This window comes from Mugil cephalus, chromosome 7 (genome assembly GCF_022458985.1).
Source record: "Mugil cephalus isolate CIBA_MC_2020 chromosome 7, CIBA_Mcephalus_1.1, whole genome shotgun sequence".
NCBI classification, from domain to species: Eukaryota; Metazoa; Chordata; class Actinopteri; order Mugiliformes; family Mugilidae; genus Mugil; species Mugil cephalus.
In genome coordinates this window covers 2,169,797-2,191,260 of record NC_061776.1, presented here as the reverse complement: position 1 = coordinate 2,191,260, position 21,464 = coordinate 2,169,797, and the positions used below count along the sequence as shown (strand labels likewise).

The following is a 21,464-nucleotide window of genomic DNA, read 5'->3' as shown; positions in this document are numbered from 1 at the left end:
CAACAAGATCTGAGTAAATATTTGCTACCAAGAAAATCCTGAATGCAGGAAACCTTCCCGTCTCCGTGGCACCTTCTGCTGCCAGAAACTTCCTCTTTGGAGACATTTACGATAAAAAACAGCTTATATTATTAGAATCCTATAGGTTATGTCACAGATAAATTACCTTAAAGTGCCACTGGATGTGGAATAAACAAGACTGTACGCAAACGCAACACCTTTATCATAATGTCACATGTGTGTAAATGTAAAGCTTGTCGCCTAAACACTGTTTCCCCTCTAGAGCGAACACACTTTTGGTTATTCCTGCCTCGGCTCGGCGTGCACGACGCCCGCGCGTGCACGCCGAGCACGGGTGCGTGTGCGCGCAGGCGGAGGATCGCCGAGCCGAGCCGTTCCGTGCAGCAGGCACAAGCCGCTGGGCGCGCAGGAGGAGCCGCAAAAAAATCCAGCAGCCGCTACTTGAACCTGCGAGGAAAGAGCAGAGGGAGCGTCGGGACAAGAGCGTACACGGTAAGAGCCGCACACTCCCCTCAGCCCTCCTCCTTCTCTCTGCCGAAAAACAGCCATTTATGGAGGCTTTTGCGTGTTTTTATTTTATTTTTTATTTTTTATTCCTTTTGTCTTTTTCCATGTCTCCATTTGGGGAGGCGCGCAGGGCGCACGCTGCATGAGGAGGGGGCGGAATGTAGGAAATGAGACAAAAGGTTTGGGAGATTTAATGGGGAAAAAAAGATGAATTTGATGAAAATGAGAGTTTGGAAACTGAGTAAAGTCTCGAATTCAGTTTTTCTCCCGTCCTCCTTTTATCCAAACGCGAACGAGCCTTTAAAAAAAAGGGGTGTGTACAGTCTGGAGGAACGCGCGCTCACACGCCGAGTCTCGATTTTGCCACTTTTATTTAAAAAAATAAAATAAAATAAAAAGAAAAGAAAGACACGCACATGCACGTGTCGCACGGCCGCGTCTCACTCTTCGATTATTTATCGATTCAAATCATTTTCGATTAAATCATCTCCTCAGGGCCGCTAGACGGGAGAGGAGGGGAGAGGAGGGGGGAGAATGGGGGAGGAGGAGGGGGGAGGAAGGGGGTGAGCGTCTATTTTCCTCCTAATTTGCAGCCAGTAAACAGTTGAACGTCCAGAGACGAGCAGGCTCCTGTCCGGCTCCGCTCCACCTCTTTGTCCTGTGGAGGTGTGACACCGCCTCACGGTCTCCCAGCGCCTCCGACCACATTCAGTCAAAGGTCCGATCAATTATTGATCTCTGATTTGCTTTTTATGGCGTCGAGGAGAAGGAGGGGGAAAAAAATAATAAAACAAAAGGAGTAGGATGTAGGAGGAAAAGGAGGAGGGGGGAGGAGGAGGAGGAGGAGGAGGAGGTGGGTGATGGAGAACCGCGTGAAGGCGCACCTGTTATTCCCTCCTCTCCTCCCTAAACTTCATCCTCTCCCCCGGCTCCCGTGTCTCCGCAGCGTCCGTGCGGATGTGATTCCAAACTTTATTATTCGTCGCCTGTCGCTTAATTGCCCGGGTCCTTTGTTTGCCGCGGCGCGCATGCGCACTGGGTGTAGGGTGTGGATGGGAGAGATGCCACCTTGGTTATCAATAGGATGGAGAAGAGGCGGAGGAGGAGGAGGAAGATGGTTTTTCCTTTTTAATTCCTGCTTAATTTGTTCATTGCTGAATTTTAAATCGGATCGTAGAAGCAAAGTGTGTTTCTTTGTGTGTGTGTGTTTGTGTGTGTGTGTGTGTGTGTGTGAGCGGTGACGCTGTGTGTGTGTGTGTGTGTGGGAGTCAGAGATCAGAGCGATGCTGCCGCGCTGAGAATAATTCCCCGTTTAATCCATTTATTGAGTATTTGAATGAAAAGTCAATTAATTACAATAATCAGTTCATCACTGGAGGCTTTATTATCCAGAAGTGACAGAGATTCTCCGTCACATCACGTCTGCTCTCCGTGCCTGAGTTTGGCTGGAGTTTTTATCATTTCTGATTAGATTTTCTGTCTGTCGGATGATTAATCAGCTGTTAATTAGAATAAACGTCTCCTTCAGTCTCATGGTTGAGTTCAGATCAGATTCACGTTTGAAAGAAGAGCCGGCGACGTGAAGGCGACAGGAACTGGTCACGATATGCAGTGATGCACAAGAGCCTGGAGGATAGAAGGATGATTTCTATTTTATGATGTGTACACTGATCAGCCACAACATTATGACCACTGTAGTAGAGAAGTGAATAACATTTAAACCATCTTGTGACGATTCAGTTGTTTTGCTGGGAAAGTTTAGGACCTGGTATTTATTTGTGTGCATGTTAGTTAGACATGTAGCCTCCACCTGGACCAGAGCACCGTCAGAAGGCCCATGTCCATCCTCTGATGAGTCACCACGAGGGAGACCTGCACCATTATTAGGAAGGTGGTCATAATGTTATGCCTGATCGGTGTCTACGCACTGAGAAACCAACGGGACGATCAGCGGAGGGACAAACAAATCAGATCAGGGAAGAAACAGAATCAGGGAATGTTTAAAAGTCAAAACCACGAACAGGAGAAGCACAAAGGTTTTACTTCTGACACAGGCAGTATCCTGTAATATCATGCAATGTTATTTGTGTCCTACACAAAAACCCTTGTGTGTTTATTCCGGTCTATTCAAATCAGCATTGAGCTTCCTCGTGTCTAGTTCGTTGTAAACCTACAATGTTTCCATAGTTCCCTGTGTGACAGCTCTGGAGAATATTGACTCATCAATATGTAAATATTATATGACATCATGTTACATGACATCATCTGATTGGCCGATCCATCGCTGGGACGACTGACTGACACCTGTCACTGTGACTATCATCAAAATACTGAGAGATCCCTTAATTTTGCATTGGCGCCGTCGGCCTCCTCGTCCAGGCGCTTTGTAAAATCGCCATGGTAACTGGGGGAGCTGTAGTAGTAGCCTCTGATTGGCTGTCATGAATCCGTCCCAGACCCCTGTTCATTCATTCATTCATTTTCGCCGGACGGAGACGAGCGGTGACTCATCGCTGAGTGTGTGAGAGCGTCGTCAGGGAGGACGGCAGCTCGCGGGTTTTATGTCCCCGTGTGGGAACTGGTCCACGGATCTGGGTTTATGATGAAAGGAGGACAAGTGAAACGGATCCATGTCACACCGCGAGGACGGAGACCAGGAGACGAAGCTTGATTTAGTCTCAGTCTTCAGATGAAATAAATGTTTATTAGTCTTAGTCACATTTTAGTATTTTCTTTGTCTTAGATCAGGCATAACATTATGACCACCTTTCTGATATTTGTGTAGGTTTCTCTTGTGGTGACTCATCCGAGAATAAACGGTGGCCTTCTGAGGGGGTTTTTTGTGTTGCGTCTTTTATGTATCAAAAAAGTGCCCTATAAATAAAGTTTCCCAGTAGAACACCGAATTATCACATTATCTCTCCTCTCAGTGGTCATAATGTTGTGGCTGACTGCATAAATATCAGGGTTTTCTTGGTAGAGATTTGTGGCAATTCCCTCTCCTTCATGTTTCTACTCTCTCGTCATACTTAGATCAACTTTCAGATGTGACGCTGCTCTCAGAGTTGGACTTTCTGTCGTGTTTTTGAAGCGTGGACTAATTCTGTTGCAGTGAAATTTCTAACCAGAGGACCTAAGAAATACCATGAATTTAAAAAAAGGAAATCAATCCTAGGAGTTTTATGAATCGGTATTAGAGATTGACCGACAGACGCATCCACAGACATCCCTGTCCTGCTGGAGACGCTGCAGACCTGTGCAGCCCATACATTGCCCCTTCCCCATTAGCAGAATGTGGCAGCACCTGGCAGCTGGAAAATGCCCCACCTCTTTAAATGGTGTATTTTATATGCATAAGAGCATTAAATATTCTTTGAGTTCAACACATGTTTATGCATTTGGTTAAATTGAGACTTGTAACAGTGGTTATCATTGTAGGAGTAGGAAGAAAATACCGACATGGCAATATATCGTATCTGTTGTATATATATATACAATGTGTATTTTAAGCTGCATTTAAAATTTCTCAGTGAATTATGCAGAATATTGAAATATGTCACAATATCATAAAGTATCGTATCGTGACTCAAGTATCGTGATACATATTGTATCCCGAGGTCCTCGACAATACCCTATATCACTGTGTCATTTTTATCATGTAAATGGAGGTAGAAAAAGCAGAATCGGCTCCAGATATCGGCTCAGAAGAATCAGTAGCACGTATAGGCCGTCAACTGATCTAAAAAAAAATCTGTATCAGCGCTAAAAAAACATATCAGTCAATCTCTAATCAGTATCTTGAATTTTCAAATCAAAATGTCTTTGGAAAAAAGAAAACCAGTCCTCATTACAGTGATATTTAAATGGCTGCTAAATCAGCTTAATTTACCATGTGTTCATGTGCACACATAAGTACATGTAAGGGAACCGGTTCACACGTCATTTTCATGCCTAATTGGCTGAATTGCATTAAAAAAAATAAATAAATAAAAAAAACAATTGGACAAGGGAACAAAATCTGGATTAGGTTCATTTTTAGGTTCAACTTTTTAATGCTGCTGATAAGAAACAAAACCAAAGTGTACTTAAGCGGCTCAGTCATTAAATCTGCTGCCGACAGAATAGTCTGTTCTGCAAAGGTGGGGTCTCACCAACTGTGTGTCTGTGAAGAGGATGAAGTCCACTGTGTTGTCATTGGTCTGTCTTCACACGACAGTTAGTGTTTGGTGGAGTTGTCGAGTAGAGAAGCTCATCACAGGACCTTTGAGGATCTACAGTAGCATAAGCAGTCTGCGCTGTTAAAGTACTGAACTAAATCTCAGTGTGTGTGTTCTGGTGGTCTCTGAACAGCTGTATCTGGCAACTCTGGTGCTTTGCTCGCGGCAAAGTTGGGATGGAACCAGTGACGTCACACTCCCACAGCTGCTTCTCCAACCTCTGAAATAGTCGTCTACACGAGCGCCTTTATCCCAGCATTAAGCTTGAGTCAATACGTGGCGTTCACATGACACACAGAGAAATCTAGTTAATCATGTCCCTGTATGCAGGATAAATATCCAGGCTATTGATTACTGCGTGTTGTTTGCACAGGTGTCTGTTACATATGAGAGGATATAAACCTGCTGACGCTGGCTACGATACTTAGCTTTTTGGAGCCCAGCATCCTCTAGCGTGATTACTATTAATGTGAATACCAGACATGTCCCAGTTGAGTTCATTTGCCCCTCGATCTAATACTGATATTTTAATCTCAAGTCCTGATGTGATGTTAAATTCCTAAAGTTGGTCCCTTGTAGCTTCCTAAAGTCTTTCCTTGTCTTCTCCTGGAGTCGACTGGATTCAGTCCAATAAATTTTTTTTTTTTTCAGTCATAGTTAAAGTAGTGTGGAGCTGGCTCTCTTTACCTTGCGCTCTATGTCGATGAACCATATCAGTTGCTATCATTGATTGTTGCCTCAAAATTAGGTGAATTTGGCATAGAGATGTCCAGATCTTTGTTTGCCCTCTGATCTGATCTTTTGATATCAAAATCTGTAACGTCCAAGCTTTGACACCAGCCAACCACTGTTAAAAGAGAAGAAGAAGTGTCAGTGCTATCAGAATTAGGTAAATAGAAAATAGAAAAGCCTGGATGGGCCTTGATACCGACCTCCCGAAACCTGATACCTAGCTGAGACATTTGGTTGCACTGTCCCATCCAAAAAGTATATTTAACTATATTTGTGTGTCTCCATTGCTTTGGCCCTGAGCCATGTACATATAAAATTACCTGGCTGAAGGTTGTGCAGGTGGTTGGCAGCAGTCATGCAATAGTGAAGCGGGTTTTTCAGCTGACTGGGTCTTAAATCTGCAACTAGGGCTTTACCAGATTTGCCAAATCAGGACATGAAAATCGGAAAGGCTTAAATCTAGTCCTTGGAGTCGTTCCAAGTCTTTCCTCATGGTGTCCCTTTTTACATCTGTCTCTTATCCCCTTTTCGATCATGACCATGTACTTAAGTCAGCAAGGCTCTTCTCTGTTAGCTGCCACTCAGATCACCTGAAGCTGACAACACGCTGCTACTGCTCTCGCTCATTTGCCACATAACAGCATTTGTATTTTCTTTAACAGGAACCCTAATCACTGCTCCTTGCTGTGCGCTTGACTGCCACCGTTTCTACTACTGCTGCACAACTCCTAATTAGGACTTTTAACAGCTTCCAGCACTTAAAATCTGCTCATCTGTAAACATGTGCATCTCAAGAAATACTGGCTGTTATGTGTTTGCTCCTTCATGTGATGCTGTACTGTAGGGCTGCACGATTAATCAAATTTTAATTCGATTAATCAGAAGTGGCTAATTAGTGATCACGATTTTGGCTGCCACTATTAAATCAATGTGATCGTCGACAACATTTTTATTTAAAATGCGAGGTCTGCTGTGTATCTAATCGAGCAGTTTCTCAACCAGTATTCAGTCAACCACCAGGGGGCGAACACATGGCTCAGGCTTCATTAATCTGCCTAAATACGAAGCAAGCGCATGTTGGAGCCTCAAGTTACCCGGTGTACAGATGAGAGCAAGTCATCATGGAGTTGTTTTGGATTTAGGGCGAGTGATGTGAAACAAGAACAAGTTATATGCAAAAAGTGCTGCAGAGCTGTGTCTGCCCTGCAGGGTAACACAACTAATTGCTTCAGTCATCTAAAAGAAACATCACACTAGAAGTACGAGGAATGCATGAAGGCCAAAGCTAACGATCCACGTCCGTGTCCATCGGCAACAAAGACAACCGTTTGTGTAAATTTTGTTTGTCATTATTAAGCATTTTTTTCTAATTTAAACTTTCATTCTTACACTGAAAACTGTTTGAATATTGTTTGTTTAAAAGTAGTGCAATAAAAATACAGATGTAATAATTGTGATTAATAATCGCGATTAATAATCGCGATTACTATATTTATCAAAATAATCATGATTATTATCATTTTGGCCATATTTGTGCAGCCCTACTTTACTGTACTTGCAATTAAAATGACATCAAAAGTGGCTTCACGGTGACATACCGTAGCCACAGGTTTGCTGCTTTTCCATGTGTTTATCTGTCCATGATAAATAAATGGTTATTCCTTGCTGTTCTAATTATAACACAGGAACAGCTGTTTCAGGAGATCATGGTTTCACATAGTACATTTCTTGGAGAGTAGCTACTGTTAGCAGCCAGCTGTTTCATGTTGTCTGACAGAGCTGTTCAAAGACATGAAGGTATAAATGTAGATTGTTTGGTTGTCTTTACAGAGTCAATGAGCTGCAGCGAAACCAGAATTAGTTGCTGTTTCATGCTTTGAAAGGTGATAAGGCCTTCAGACTGTGTGTGGCTGGGTTTGATAACCTCTCTGCAGCACGCTGGCCCTGTCAAGAATGCGGAAGTTGGATGTTTCATCTTCCTGTAAAAGGAAACATGATGAGTGTGTTAAATGACTAAAAACATTCATGAAAAGTTTATTTTTGTTGCTGGTTTAGTCACAGAGCAGATAAAATGAAATGGTGGCGGTGTACACAGATTATGTAAATGTCAAATTACATGAAATATGTTAAAGAATCTCACTGTTTAGTCCCCAGTTCACGTGGGTTCGTCCAACCTCAAAAACAAGGAGATTGTTGATGGTATTAGGGGCCATTCTAGTGACTTTAGTCGGCGTTGTGTCCTAGTCCGTCTGATGCTAATGACAATGCTAATGGTGATATACCAAATAATTTATTTTACACTTCCAATGGAAACTGGGTGGAAAATATAACTTATACCATCTATTCTTGACTACTCTTGGTTATGTAGGTGTGTTTCATCAATGTTTACTATTGTGCACAGTATAGAAATGAATAAAAACATCAATTACCATATATTTATGTACCAGTTAATTTTTCTCCAAATGGGATAGTTTTATTAAAAATGTGTGATATTAAGTAATACCATATCCATATCAATTATAGAAAAATAAAATTAAAATTAGAACAAATGCCAGTGTGCACTAAAAACATATAATATATGTAATTCATCAAAGCGACACATTGCGCATGGGCATCTTTATTAAAATAAATAACCGATGGCTTCATCCACTAATTGGAAAAATAACCAGCTGTTGCAGCTGTTACAGAGTTTAGGAGTTGATAAAATACTACATTACTGTATAATTCAAAACCTGCATTAATCAAAGTGTTGACATTAATGATTATGTATGTAACATAAAGAAGTGGAAAATTATTGTTTTTTGGAGCTAATGAGTTTGAAGAAACTTTTGTTTCTGCAGCTTTCGTTCTCCACGGTTCAGTGTGACTTCCACTTCCAGCAGGAGGCAGCTGTTTTCAGGTCACTGGATGTCTCAGCATGTAACTGTGCGCTAACATCTTAGCTGTATAAAATCTGTGCTGTGCTGATGATTTACTCACGCTATCACAACATCACATTTATAAGTTAAGAGCTCAGTGTCAACACTCATGTAAACTCATGTCCTTGACCAGGGGTTCGTTTGACGCAGGCAGTGTTTCTGCTGCAAAAGTGCAAGAAAATTAAAGTTGAAGTGGCGGCCAGCGGCTTCCTCCTCCTCCGCCTCCTCGTGTCCCCGCCACTCCGGTCCCTCCGGAGGTTTGACGGCAGTGCAACGCGTCCTCGTCCTCGGCAGCTCTGTCACCGTGAGCGCCATCTGTCACATCGCGCCTCGTCTTCCAGGAAATTACAGCTCAAACTGAAAGCGACAACATTATCTGATATGTACCCCGACCGGGCGGGAATGAACTCCGCAATCTCGGCCCACTCTCCGCCGAATCCCAAATCCACTCACTCACTCTCTTGGCCGTCCTTGTGGGTGTGAAATCATTTGGCGAGGGCAGATAAAGGGACAAACCTGTCCTCTTATCAGCGGAGGAGACTGAGTTCCTTGTAAAAGGCGTAGCAGACAGTGATAACATTTTGATAGTTATGAGATTTTAATAGGCAAACAGTTTCATTTCAGACTTGGCTAGAAAGCGGGGAGCTGCTGTTGTGAAGTAATTGCTATGAAAGTGGAACAGATTACAGAATATCAGGAAGACATTTTCTGCTGTATCAACACCTGTGTTTGCCAGAGAGGCAGAAACATCGCTTGTTAAATAAAACCTCTGGCAATGAATGAATGTTATTTCTCAGTTGCTCCAGGTTTAGTTCCACTCTGAATATACACAGCAGCCACAGAACAGTAAATCCTTCTAAAAACTAAAAAATATATATATGTGTCATTTATCAACAGTCATAACGTCCACAGAGGCATGTCTGATAGTGTGTGTCAGTGTCAATTATTAACTGCAGGAATTCTCCTGATTCTAATGTGCAGCGCGAGTTAACCCTCGGTGTTAAGTTCACATTCATATCTGCTGGCTGCTGTAATGTGGGCGGTGCAACTGATACCCACCAGAAAGCCTGGTGGACACTGCAGCGACGTGTATCCATGATATCCATTCTGTGAAACATGATGTATCGATTGGAAGAAAGCAGAAAGTCTACAGCATCCCCTCATTTTGTGCTGTCTGTTTGTTCGTCATTAGCATAGACTGTATAAAAAATGGACAACACATCTACACTTCCTCCCACTGGTCAAACTGGGACATGGGAGTTTAGAGCCAGAGTCCAAACCTTGTTACATACTCAGATAATTTATACTGAGTGGGCCGTTAAGGCCGACAAGGCCTTCTCTGCTGGCCTAAAAAATATCTGAATAGCACTATTAAATAATTCCTTAAGGTTAAGGTTTGCTTCCTTTCATAGCTTTTCTTTTCCCTTGGTTGTGCTGCTTTCAAATATGTATTTTGATTAAAGAAAACTCTTATCCAATCACATTTCAGCCATGATGTGTTGCTACGGTCAAAGAAATCTGCCTGGAGGCCTTCAGAATCAGTTCTGCAGGTCCTGCAGCATAAACAAAGTGTTGATCAGACCGTTGCTTTAACCAATCAGATTTTGAGTTGAGGGCACCAGGACCTGCTAGCAGGCGTATGGTGACATCAGCATATTCACACTCTCTGATTGGACAGTCAGAGAGTGAGCTAGCCACAGCTAGTAAACTGTATCTGTTGTGAGCTGGATGAGCAAAGACATAGTTGTGTTGATTTAACTGTCACCCCATAATGGCTGAGGGAGGAGAAGAAAGGGATTTCTTTGAGGATTTACTGTCAAAGCCATTTTCAAGACAGACTTTTTAAGAAAAACTGGACATTGTTAAGAAAATTCGGGCAGCTACAGAAGCTACAGAAAAGGATTTATCAGCCATTTTCAGTCCATTAACTAGAAGCAGTACCCCTGGCTCACAGGCTCAGAGGAAAACCAAATAGTTTCTTAATGGTGAGTAAAATAAATTATATTTACATCTTTTTTTGCCATTTTATTGGGTCGACGTTGATGTTTCTGCTGGATTTGACATATGTGACTCTGGTGTATAAAGCTGGAGGGCACTGAAGGCCTAGGTGGAAAATGCACGGCCCGCCACAGTTTATATGTGATGAGAAACTCAAGCGCCAAACTCTGGGGAAGTCCTCATAGGAACCGTTCGTCACATTCGTCACACGTGCTCGGCATTGTGGGAGGTTTTAATTTTAATGCCTGTGTCGGTAGGATCACGCCGTTCAGTCAGCATGCACCCACACACGGCATGACCATACGGTAAATATCAGAACAAAAGTTAAAAGGTATAAAAAAAAGTTTTGCCTGGTTTGAAGTGCTTTGTTCTTGCAGCCCTAGGGGGCGATCTAGAGGGAGGGCTACAGGGTCACGTTTACCATGTTTAGAATCCATGATCCTCAGGCATCAGAACACAGAAAAATACCAATTTCATCCATTGGTCTGAATGACGAACGGCCTTCAGCCACCATCATCGTCTTCCACCTTCCTCGCCGCCTTTCTTTTTTCTCTGTGAATCTTTAAGGACTGCCAAGTCTCGGAAACGGAGAACCAACATGAATCTCAAACCGTCTGAAAATAATGAGACGGGGGTTTACACTCCTGTAGGTCCTCGGCCTCCTCTCGCGTTAGCGTCGCAGTCCCAGTTCAGTCAGCTCCCATCAACGCGACAGAAACTGACGACAAGAAAGATTCTCACTGGACTTTTCTTTTTTTATTTGTGTGCGAGATGTAATGAAGGGCTTGTCTGAAACACTCAGCAGTGTGTGGGACAGTGGTGAGGTCATCGGGGTTTTTTAACATGCAGGTTGCTGACGTAACCACCTGATGTCTCGGAAGCAGGGATAAAGCAATTTGTAATATTTATTAATGTTAAATGAATAAAACAAATACAATTTAAAGTAATATGGTTTTATATAATAACAATAATCAAATCAAGACAGGATGAGTTAAATAAAAATACATCGATTCCAATAAATCTAGATCATCCAGTCTTTTCTAAGTTGCTCCGCTGCAGTGCAGTTGATCCCAGAAAGACCGATTAGAGTCCGTCTAGACAGTGTGTGTCCCGTGTCGTCCCGCGTGGTGCTGGATGATGTGTGTCTCGGCCCTCCCTCCCCCCTCCCTCCCTCCCTCCCTCCCGTGGCTCTTTTTCAGGGTGAGCTGGAGTTTAGAGACGACTTTTTCTCCCGTCTCCTCGTCTGGCCTGCCACACAGCGTCGCTGACTCCAGGCCTGCTGTCCCGTCTGTCCCCAGGGCCCAGGGGACGCCCCTGCCAACGTCCCAGCCTCGCTGAGCCTGTTTCTGGCCCGCGGGCCGCAGACGAGCCGGTGACAGGGGTCATTTATCCGCTTTCGCTGAGAGGGCCAAACAAGGCCGGGCTGGACGTCTGAGTCTGAGGATGCGTTAGTAAGAAATAGATGCTTTGGTGTTGTTAGATCTCAGCCTGAAGCCACTTTTACTGCTGCGTCCGTGCACTTGAATAGTCTCGTTTCTGGTGGCATTTTAAGGTCACAACCACAGCTTCCTTTTTCTTCGTTTGAGCTCTGGTGAAAAGCAGTGTGCAGCTCATATATCAGACACTTCTCGAGCACCTCCCCTCGGCTAGCCCCAGAGACATTTTGGTAGCAAGAGGAAGTCTACAATTCACACTGTAAAAGATTACAGAAGATAAAATAAAACTTTATTGCTCTGCAAGGTGAGATGTAAGTGTTGCAGTGTCTCAGCAAAAGACGCAGATAATATAAGGCAAAGAAATAAACAAGCAAATATATTAAATGCAACAGAAAAATATTTCAGTTTCTGTTCTGATGATGCACAATAGAAATGCTCCAGTAAAACATGTGCAAACAGATTTCAGCATCTTTTTAAACTCATTCAGGGATATTAATAGGTTTTGACTGTAGGTTGCTCCGTGCAGCACGAGCACAAAACCTAAAAACTGATTCTAGTTTCACACAAGAATGAAGTTTGTTATTCAGCTTGCACCAGTCTGCACCTAAAGCCTAACCCTAACTTACCAATGCCTGGGTTATGACCAGGGTTTGACTTGTAGCAGTAATCAGAGGACGGACTGTCCTATCTAGTACATGTAGGAGCATAATATGCTCCAGCTTGTTGTACCCGGCTGCAGGAGCTCAGAGGTGTTGGAAGGGTTTGGGGGTCAGGGTTCAGTGCAGACTTTGCTTTGGAAGGTTATTCTATTTCCTCCTTATAAAGGTTTTGTCCTAACTCAGTTATCAGCCTCCTCCCACCCCATCGCTCTCTTCCTCTTCCATCTTTATTCACCAGGACCACAAGGACAAGGAGCTCTAGCATCGTTCATCTTTTTTCTTCGACCCCTCCCATCCCTCCATCCATTTTCCTCACTTCCTGTCCCACCAGTAAACTTCCTTGCATTCATTAAGGCATGGTCTTTGACAGCAAATATGACTTTGTGATTTTTTTCTTCACTGCACAGTTTAAACTATGAGTAAGAGTGCGACATGCATGGTGCAGGAACAAAGATCGTTTCTCTCTGTGTGGTAAGAGGAGCAGTTCAAACAGCTTTAACGTAGCAGGAACTAAAGGACGGAACCTCAGAAAGAGGGAACTGCAGAGTGACTATTACTTGTCTGGTCAGCTGGTCTGCAAGAGCCGTTTTTATGCTTACGCTACGCTCGTGCTCCCCCCTGCCGCCCCCTCCCATCGCCGCCCACTTTAAACGTCTGAGGAAATCTCCCATGTGGCAGATTTATGGTCGATATTAAAGATGATTCCAGGGAAGGTGCTTTATGTTTTCCTGTGCGCTGAGGTCGAGCTCCAGGGAAAGAAAAGTGGCCCAGAAGGAAGTCAGGACTAATCAGGGACCCCCTACCTACTATATGTGTTCTATATTAAACTCGGCCTGGTGCTATTTATAACGCTGGACACACTGAAATCTGAAGTCAAAGGAAAAGTCAGTGCAGGACCTCAGACAGCTCTGTTAGCTGTGTGTCAGGATATTTTTCGAATAATATGCGCTTGAAAAATTAGAAGTCTGATGACAACCCGTCATGTAAATATGCTTCCAGTTTGTAGTTAACGAGCCAGAACATGCAAAACAGCTGATTGTGTTTTATAAAAGCTATTTCCCATCGGAATAGCTCCGGCCCGTTCTCGAAAAACCCGCTCAGCTCACCAGAGCAGATATTGATTGATGTCGGACCGAGTCTGGCTCCGACTGGAAGCCGGGGAGCGGTGGCGGGGGGGGGGCCTCGGGGACCCGTGCAGGCAGATGGAGAGGAGGAGGAGGGTGAGGAGGGACAGCGGTGGGCTTAAAGCTGCAGTGCTATTGATTGACATGAGAGATAGAGCCTTTTAAAAAGCCGAGCTGAAAGCAAGAAGCAGAGAAAAGAAATATTCTGCTCTGAAACGTATCCCCCGTGGCTTCCGTAGACAAATGGAGCCTCGGCCCTGATGTGATGTGAGCAGATTATTTGCAGCAGACGTCGCTTCAGGAAACAGCAGATAAGCAGGAAGTAGACATATCCCTAGTCCAACATCTTACCTGTCTGGCATTTACTCTAGTACTCATTCCAAGGTTACAGTAACATTGGTAGTTCATTTGTGCTTGAGATTAGTTTATAATCCTGCAACAGGTCTGAGCTGAGCCTGCACTGCAGAGGGCTACCATAGACTGCAGAAAATATGGTCAAACCGGCGCTAGAATTATCAGAGGAACCTCTACACTCCCTGGTGATTGGTTAATACTCTACTTCTACCAGTTACAAAGAAAATGTTGGAATACACACTGAACTGTCAATCATCATGACATCACGTCCTGTTTTTATATTGTCAAATAACTAAAACAAGACTAAAACTCAAAGAATGGAAAGACAGAATTAACCACCTATTAAATGCATTATTTGATGTGTACTTTAGTGTTTTAGTTTAGGACCAAGTCCCATCAGCAAACATTGAGGAGGCGGAGCTTATGTGACCTATTTTGCAGCCAACCACCAGGGGGAGCTCCACATGCTTTGGTGTCCACTTTATATACAGTCTATGAGGGCTACGCTGGTGCTTTGGTGTATTGGTTTTGTTCTGTGAGTCAGTGGTCAGGGATGTGTTTGAGTTTCACGGTGAAGTTAATAAATGTGGATCTCAGAGAACACAAAGGAGACGTCTGAGTGGGTGGTTTGTAGGAGGAACAAGGAACAAGGAACAAGAACTTTCTTTACAACAGGAGATGAATCTCAGACCAGACGCAGCCGCTGTGATCTGCGACACAACGTCAAGTCTCTGGGCTTAATATTATTAACAAAAATAATAATAATAATTATAAAGGTTCCTGTATCAGCCGAATTATCAATTAGACCACTTTCAGAAGCAGATTCCTGTAATTCCTCGCGTGTTTGTTCCTCGTCTCTTTGCTAACACTGAACACCTGCTCATGGATTTTCAGGTATTCCTTTGTGTGCTGTTGTCTAATGTGTGCACGATACCCCACTGAAAAGGGAAGGTAATCACATGATGCCAAGGACAAAAGCTGCTGGAGATGATGGAAATCATGCAAACACAGCTGAGAACACCAAGTCCTTCTTCCTCCCCACGGCACAGTCCACTTAACTAAATAACACAAATAGGAGTTGTGCGTTTATTACTTAAATCCATTTCCACCAGTGTTACAGCGTTAGCATGGAGTGCATTGAGGATGAATGGTTTTATCTTGGAGTCATTCTCTGTGAAGCGGACACCCAGGCTGCATAATGTCCACCCCACACACACAGTTTCTTTTCCACAGGTTGCCTGGTCAAACATCAATCCTTGCATTTAGCTGGTGAGTCTCAGCTCTTTTGCCAGTCCCGAGTCAAAAACGCGTCCAGCCTGCCAGGCGGGTGGGCTTTCTCATTTAAATTCAGCGGCGCCTGTGATGAAAGAGGCAGAGACGAGATCACGATCCCTTTGAAAGTGCACACAAACCGAGTGCTTGACAGCACTTGAAGCCTCCTGTCTTAACAGCGAGGATCTGAGGCCCGGGCGGCGGCGGCCTCGGTGTGTGTTGGGAGGAAGGATTATTGGCAGGAGCCTGTGATGGAGAGGAAGATAGAGTCGCCTGTCACAACGGTTTGGGAGGAGACCCTTTGAAATGACAGAGAGGGCCGAGGCATCCACGCCGCGTCCATTTTGCCTTTGTGCTTTTTATCGCGTGCACTTTGTGGCCGCTTATCTTACACCACACGTTCTCCGCTCAAAATGGCTGCCGCTGCCGTGTGGCCTGGCACAGAGGACGCAGGAGACTGTCATGCAACAGATGGAAAGAAAAAAGAAACAGCGTGGACGACATAAACAAAGGAATCCAGTAATGAGATGTGTCATTCGCTTACATCGGCCAGCTCAGCTAAGAATGAAAAACAAACTGAACGAACAAACTGAACTAAATGTTTTATTAGCACTGCAGGAACTTTGCATCCTTGTTACACAGTGACTTAAGACCTGTTCTGTTTGATTTGCTTTGGTCTGAATGCAGCTGAGCCAACAGGATTAAAGACTGGTTCTAGTATTTAAGCCTAACAATTCCATGTTTTTTTTTTTTTTCATCTGCATGTTAGTGGATGGGACTTGGGCAGAGTACATGTCATATACGTTGTACTCACAGACTTTTAATGCAGATATACGTTCAGATAGTCTTTTTTTCAGACACTTCATTTTAGTTTTTTGACAATTTAAAAACATGATGTGACATACAATGATTGACAGTTTCCATGACACTCGCTCAGTGAAGCGCCTCCAAACTAGCAACACGTTGGCGCCCGTATCCTCAGTTTGACCAATGTGAAGATGTAGAGACATGTCGTCCATTTTTTAGACAGGCTGAGACTGAGACCATCCAATATGGCCGCCGGAGGCTGCATTATATTAGCTGAAAGCCCTCAAACATTTAACATTAACAAAGGCAACACAGAACAGATGATAGATGACACACACACACATTGCTGTTCCTGTAAGACACAGTACTGGTCATTGTGTGGACGCAGACTGTTTCTCGTAATCGACGGAGGGAGCAGACAATGCGCTCTGGTAGGAAGTAAGAACGGTCTGTACCGTCAGTGTGACTAAGACTACAGATGAGCAATATTCCAGGGTAAATTGTTACAGAAAAAGTAAACAAGGCTGTATCTCATTGCAGTTCAAGTCTCTGTCTCCTCAGGCTGTGACACATCATGATGTCCCGGTGAACTGACCTTTGACCCTTTTGGGTATAAAACATCAGTTATCGTCATCAAAACATATTTTATGAGGTCACAATAACCTCGACCTTTGACCTACAGCCACTAAATTCTAATGAGTTCAGCCTTGAGTCCAAGAGAATGGTTGTACCAAATTAGAAGACGTTGCCTCGACGGGTTCCCGGGTTTCAGTAAATCATCAAACCTTCTGCTACGGCTGTCGTTGGCAAAACAAATACAGCAAATGAAACAGCTGCAAAAAATATGTTACCGCTTCAGCTGTAAGAACATTGCTGCTGTTCAACTGCTGGTATCAGAAGCCACAGAGGGCTAGGGTTAGGGTTAGGGTTAGGTGCTGGACCTGGAAACAGAAACTTTAAAAGGCATATTGGTCAGTGTTATAAATTGTTGCCATATTAAAAACAACAGGTCCGTCCTTTGTTAAAGTAACTCCATCTTTATTATCAATTGTACATTAAATATCTCTATGTGTTTTCAGCTGAACACATTGTTGCATTCCCAGGCACTAACTGCATTCATTCATTATAACCACAATGGAAACGATGACTTCTTTAAGCAAACATGACAACATAACTGTGACACATCCGTCGCCCATAAACACACCATATAATGTGGATAAAATAATGGCTATCATCTCTGAAAGAATCTCAGCAGCTCTCAGTAGTGGCATCAGTAAATATCCTTCAGGATTTGCACTTCCTTTGTGTTTGGTCCCTTTTGAAACCAAGGGACAATATTAATAAATTGGTATTATAAATAAATTGCTCTGGCAGACTCTCTGGTATGAAAACACCAGAGCGTTTTGGCTACACTTTGCAGCTCCAATAATTGAGAAGATTCAGAGCGCCTTTGACAGATTGAGTGGACTGCAGTGCATTGCATGATTTAGTTGATGGAGGGGCGGGTTGCCAGACTGAAAACATTCAGAGGGGTTGGCAGCACACAGAGCTGCTCTCAAAGGAGAAGGCAGCGGGCAGCCCAGTGTTTTAATTATCACCGTCTGCATATTTGGTTCAATAGTCGCTAATATTTTACTAAGTTACACTGATGATGTGGACTCTGAATCACTGATTTATGAAGGCTCGTGTTTCTGCATATTTTAACAATTTCCTTTGAAAAGGCTTTAAAGCTACATGAGGTCTGATGGCAGCTTTCTTTATCTTAACTTTCCAGATTCTAGTTTTGCTGATATGCTTGACTTATTGGAAGGTTCAGACTATAGAGACGTTTTCTGTGGAGGAGACCAAAAACAGAGCTACTATAAAATAAAAAGTCAAACATCACATGGTTAGCAAGGTTTTCCTCATCAACTTTAGTAGATTATATTATAAAGTCAATACAGTCAGTGTGTCCTGGTGCCCCCTACTGGTCAAATAAATAAATTATGCTAAATGTGCTGTTTATTTGTGTATTTGCACTGAACAGCTGATTTCTGAAGGCTGATTTGATTCATGTCGAGGTCAGTTGTTAGTTCTTTGTACATTGCTAATCTTCTTGGATGACAGACATTCTGGCTGTGCATTAATGCAGCAAATTGCCTTAATTTGGTAATATCTGGTCAGATGATGAACAAAGACATCAACAAATCTGACTTTTGGTTTTCAAATAGTTGCTAAATCAGCTGTCCAAGGACATGAGTGGCTACCCAAGAGGAACTGAGACGTGATAACTAAACTAGTTCGTCCTGGATGAATCCTGGTCACAGATGTTATGTTCAGTTGCTAAATCAGGAACTTATGACTTTTGGAAAATTTATTCCACAATATCAGCAAAAAATAAACCTCAGCCGTGTTGCTTAATGTATTTATGTGCACAGACCAGTCATAACATTGTGACCACTGGATGGTGAAGCAAATGACACTGACGTTCACTGGTGTGGATGAGTCACCGCAAGGGAGAGCTGCACAGTATTAAGAAGGTTGGTCATAATGTTGTGTCTTACTGGTTTATAGTCTATGGTTTGCTAATAATATCAACAATGAATATTCTTTTTACGTTTTAACACATACTTCCAGTTGCATAATGTATTTCAGCCAAAAGCTAATGTGGTTTCTAGCCTCCACTTGTGTCCACTTGCCCTTTAGAGACAATTACTCAGTATTTGTGTACCAACATGAGGCTGTGACATTTTCCTGTGGGCGGGACACGACGTACTTCCTGCCAGTCATCCAGCTTTGACTGAGCAATGGATGATGTTAGAAAAAACATTTGCTCTGATGAATGTGATACATATATATATATATATATATATATATATGTATATATATATATATATATATATAGAAGAAAGTCGGCTAAAGCTTTCAGCTTTATCTCCACACACTAAGAGTCATCTAAGATCTTCTAATCCAGCATCAAGCAAAAGAAGGACTGAGCTCTGAGGAAACACACTGGGTTTGAAAACATAGTGTGGTTCAGGTAGACTGATCAGCTGATAGCATCCACTGGCAAATGTCAGTGAAAGGGGGTTAGACTGAATGCAGGAGTAGTTAAAGTGTTGCAAAATCACTGCAGAACGAGACTGAACAAAGAGGGAACACAGGGAAAACACAGGACTCAGGGACCAGGTTTTTATATGAAGCCTGATGATGGTTAGATGGAGAGCAGGTGAGTTCAATCAACCAGGGGCGAGGGGATCAGCTGCCGAGAGAACGGGAGGAACAGGAAACACAGCCTCATTCAGAGCCGAGTTATGATGCTGGCACACCTGAATATTGCTCCGATTCAAGGAGTAATTGATATCATATTGTTGCTGTGCTGCATTCAACTTTGGTTCGTGAGTCGACCTGAGTTGTGGCTCGTCCATTTTTGCAAACAGCTTCGTGATTGGTCGTAATTCTGGTGGAAATAAATTATGGATTTCCGAACATGCTTATTAACCCACCTCCACCCCAGCTCCTCCTTTTATGCTGCAGTGCTGCCAGATATAAAATAAAGAAATATTATACTTTGAAATTATCGTATTTTGACTAGAATTATAGTATAGCTCCAGTAGCAACTTTATCGAAATTTCTAAAAATATTGCTTTGATTTTGCAAAAAAAAACACAGTTTCTGATACTGACAGATCTGATCTGATCTGATCTGATCTGATCTGATCTGATCTGATCTGATCTGGATAAAATGACCAACTGGCGAACTGGTTCTCAAAGAACCCGAATTCAGTTTGTGAGATGGTTCGTTGTTGTGTCCTGAAAATCTGAGTAAAGAAACATGAGATTCACGGATTTTGGAGGAGTCTCTCTAGAAACGATTCACTGCTGGTGACAACATCTTCAGGAGGAAATGTTCTGTTTAGTGTGGACACGCTCCACTTTGTATTCTCAGAGACCCGTGATTTCCCAGAGGATGTGAGTCCTGTGGGGACTGCGCTGCTATTTTTAGAGGAATGATGTGGGAACATGCACATCATTTTGATTAGGAGGTAAATAAATGTTTTTTGTGTTGTTGTTTTGAGACCACTATTTATAACTTCCCGTTTTTTTTTGTTTTTTGTTTTTGCACTAAGACAAGGAAGATGCGAGAGGATTTATTGAGTCTTATCTAATGACTCATCCATTTTCATTCTCAGAGGATGTGAAGCTTTTTAGATTCATCAACAAACCGGATGGAGTTCTGTTGGCTCGTGTCCAAAATAAATGATGGAATTCATTTAAACCAAACCAAGCTCATATCTGTGAAGCTTTCAGTTTATTTAGTAGGAGGCTGACGGCCAACATCCACGAACGCAGCGCAGTGTTACGCTTCATTTGCCTTATTTCCAGTTTCTCGTGGACATTAAACACCATTCCTGTCGACCTTTTCTCTGCTGGTCGTGGTTTTTGTCATTAAGCCCTTGGTCAGACTGCAGCCTTTAGGCTAAAACTTCTCTCTGTCTTCAGTTATCTTTATGTTTTAGAGTGTCGTGTTTTTGAGAACAGAGTTAAGTTACTTAGTTAAGTAAATTAGAAGATGCAAAGATGTGGACCTGGACCAAGCCCTGAAAGTAGACAAAGAGAACCTGAGCAAACACATAAAATGGAAATATTATGTTTTTCCTTTTGTGTATTTTAAGAAAAATAATCATTTGTTCATATCTGTGAGTTGTAAAAGTCAGTGAAGTCTTTCTAGTCTCCAGTCTTTGCTGTGAGCTCCTTGTAGCTAAATGTTGGTGGTAACAGCTGATCAGTGTCTACAGCAGCTCGGAGGAATTTGATAAAATGTTGGTGGTTTCCTCTCATGAAGCGATGCTCCAGGTCCTTCCACGACGTTTCTATTGGATTAAGGTCAGAACTTTGACTTGGCTGTTCCTAAACATCCATCTTGTTCTTCTTTTTTTTTTGTTTTTTTTTTTGGAGAACCACTGGTGTTCTCGGGTTCGTTGTCTTGATGCACGACCCAGTTCCTCTTCAAATTCAGCTCATAGACACAAGGTGTGACATTTCACTGGTAGAATTCACATTGGTCCATCAATGATGAGCAGATGCAGCAGAACAGGCCCAAACCAGGACATTAGCGCCCCCATGTGTCATGGAGGGATGAGGTTCTGATGCTGGAATGCAGTGTTGGTAGAAAACCTTCCATTACTTTGCATGTTCTGCTGTTAAAAGGCCTTTCAACTGCATTGGTACCTCTTAAATATGTTCCTATGTGACATCAGAGTCACATGAAGGACAAAGACTGTATCTATGTAACTATTTACACTTTGTGAGCTTGTGACAACAGCTCATTGAAATGATATCAGCCTGAACCTTGAGTGAAATCAAAAGCGTACGGTGGCTTTGACCTCAATGCTCTGTGACTCCAGAAAACAATAGACAAAACACAAGTAGAGTGAGAA

The 21,464-nt window shown here is 42.9% G+C and overlaps 1 protein-coding gene across 1 annotated transcript in view; it reads left to right on the top strand.

The window, feature by feature from the left end:
- Positions 1-352: 352 nt before the first annotated feature.
- Positions 353-21,464, top strand: part of basp1 (brain abundant, membrane attached signal protein 1) — a 44,642-nt gene continuing 23,530 nt past the window's right edge. The window contains exon 1 of the mRNA XM_047590038.1: positions 353-513. The gene's annotated coding sequence lies outside the window, so the exon portion shown is untranslated. The remainder of the gene's footprint in view (positions 514-21,464) is intronic.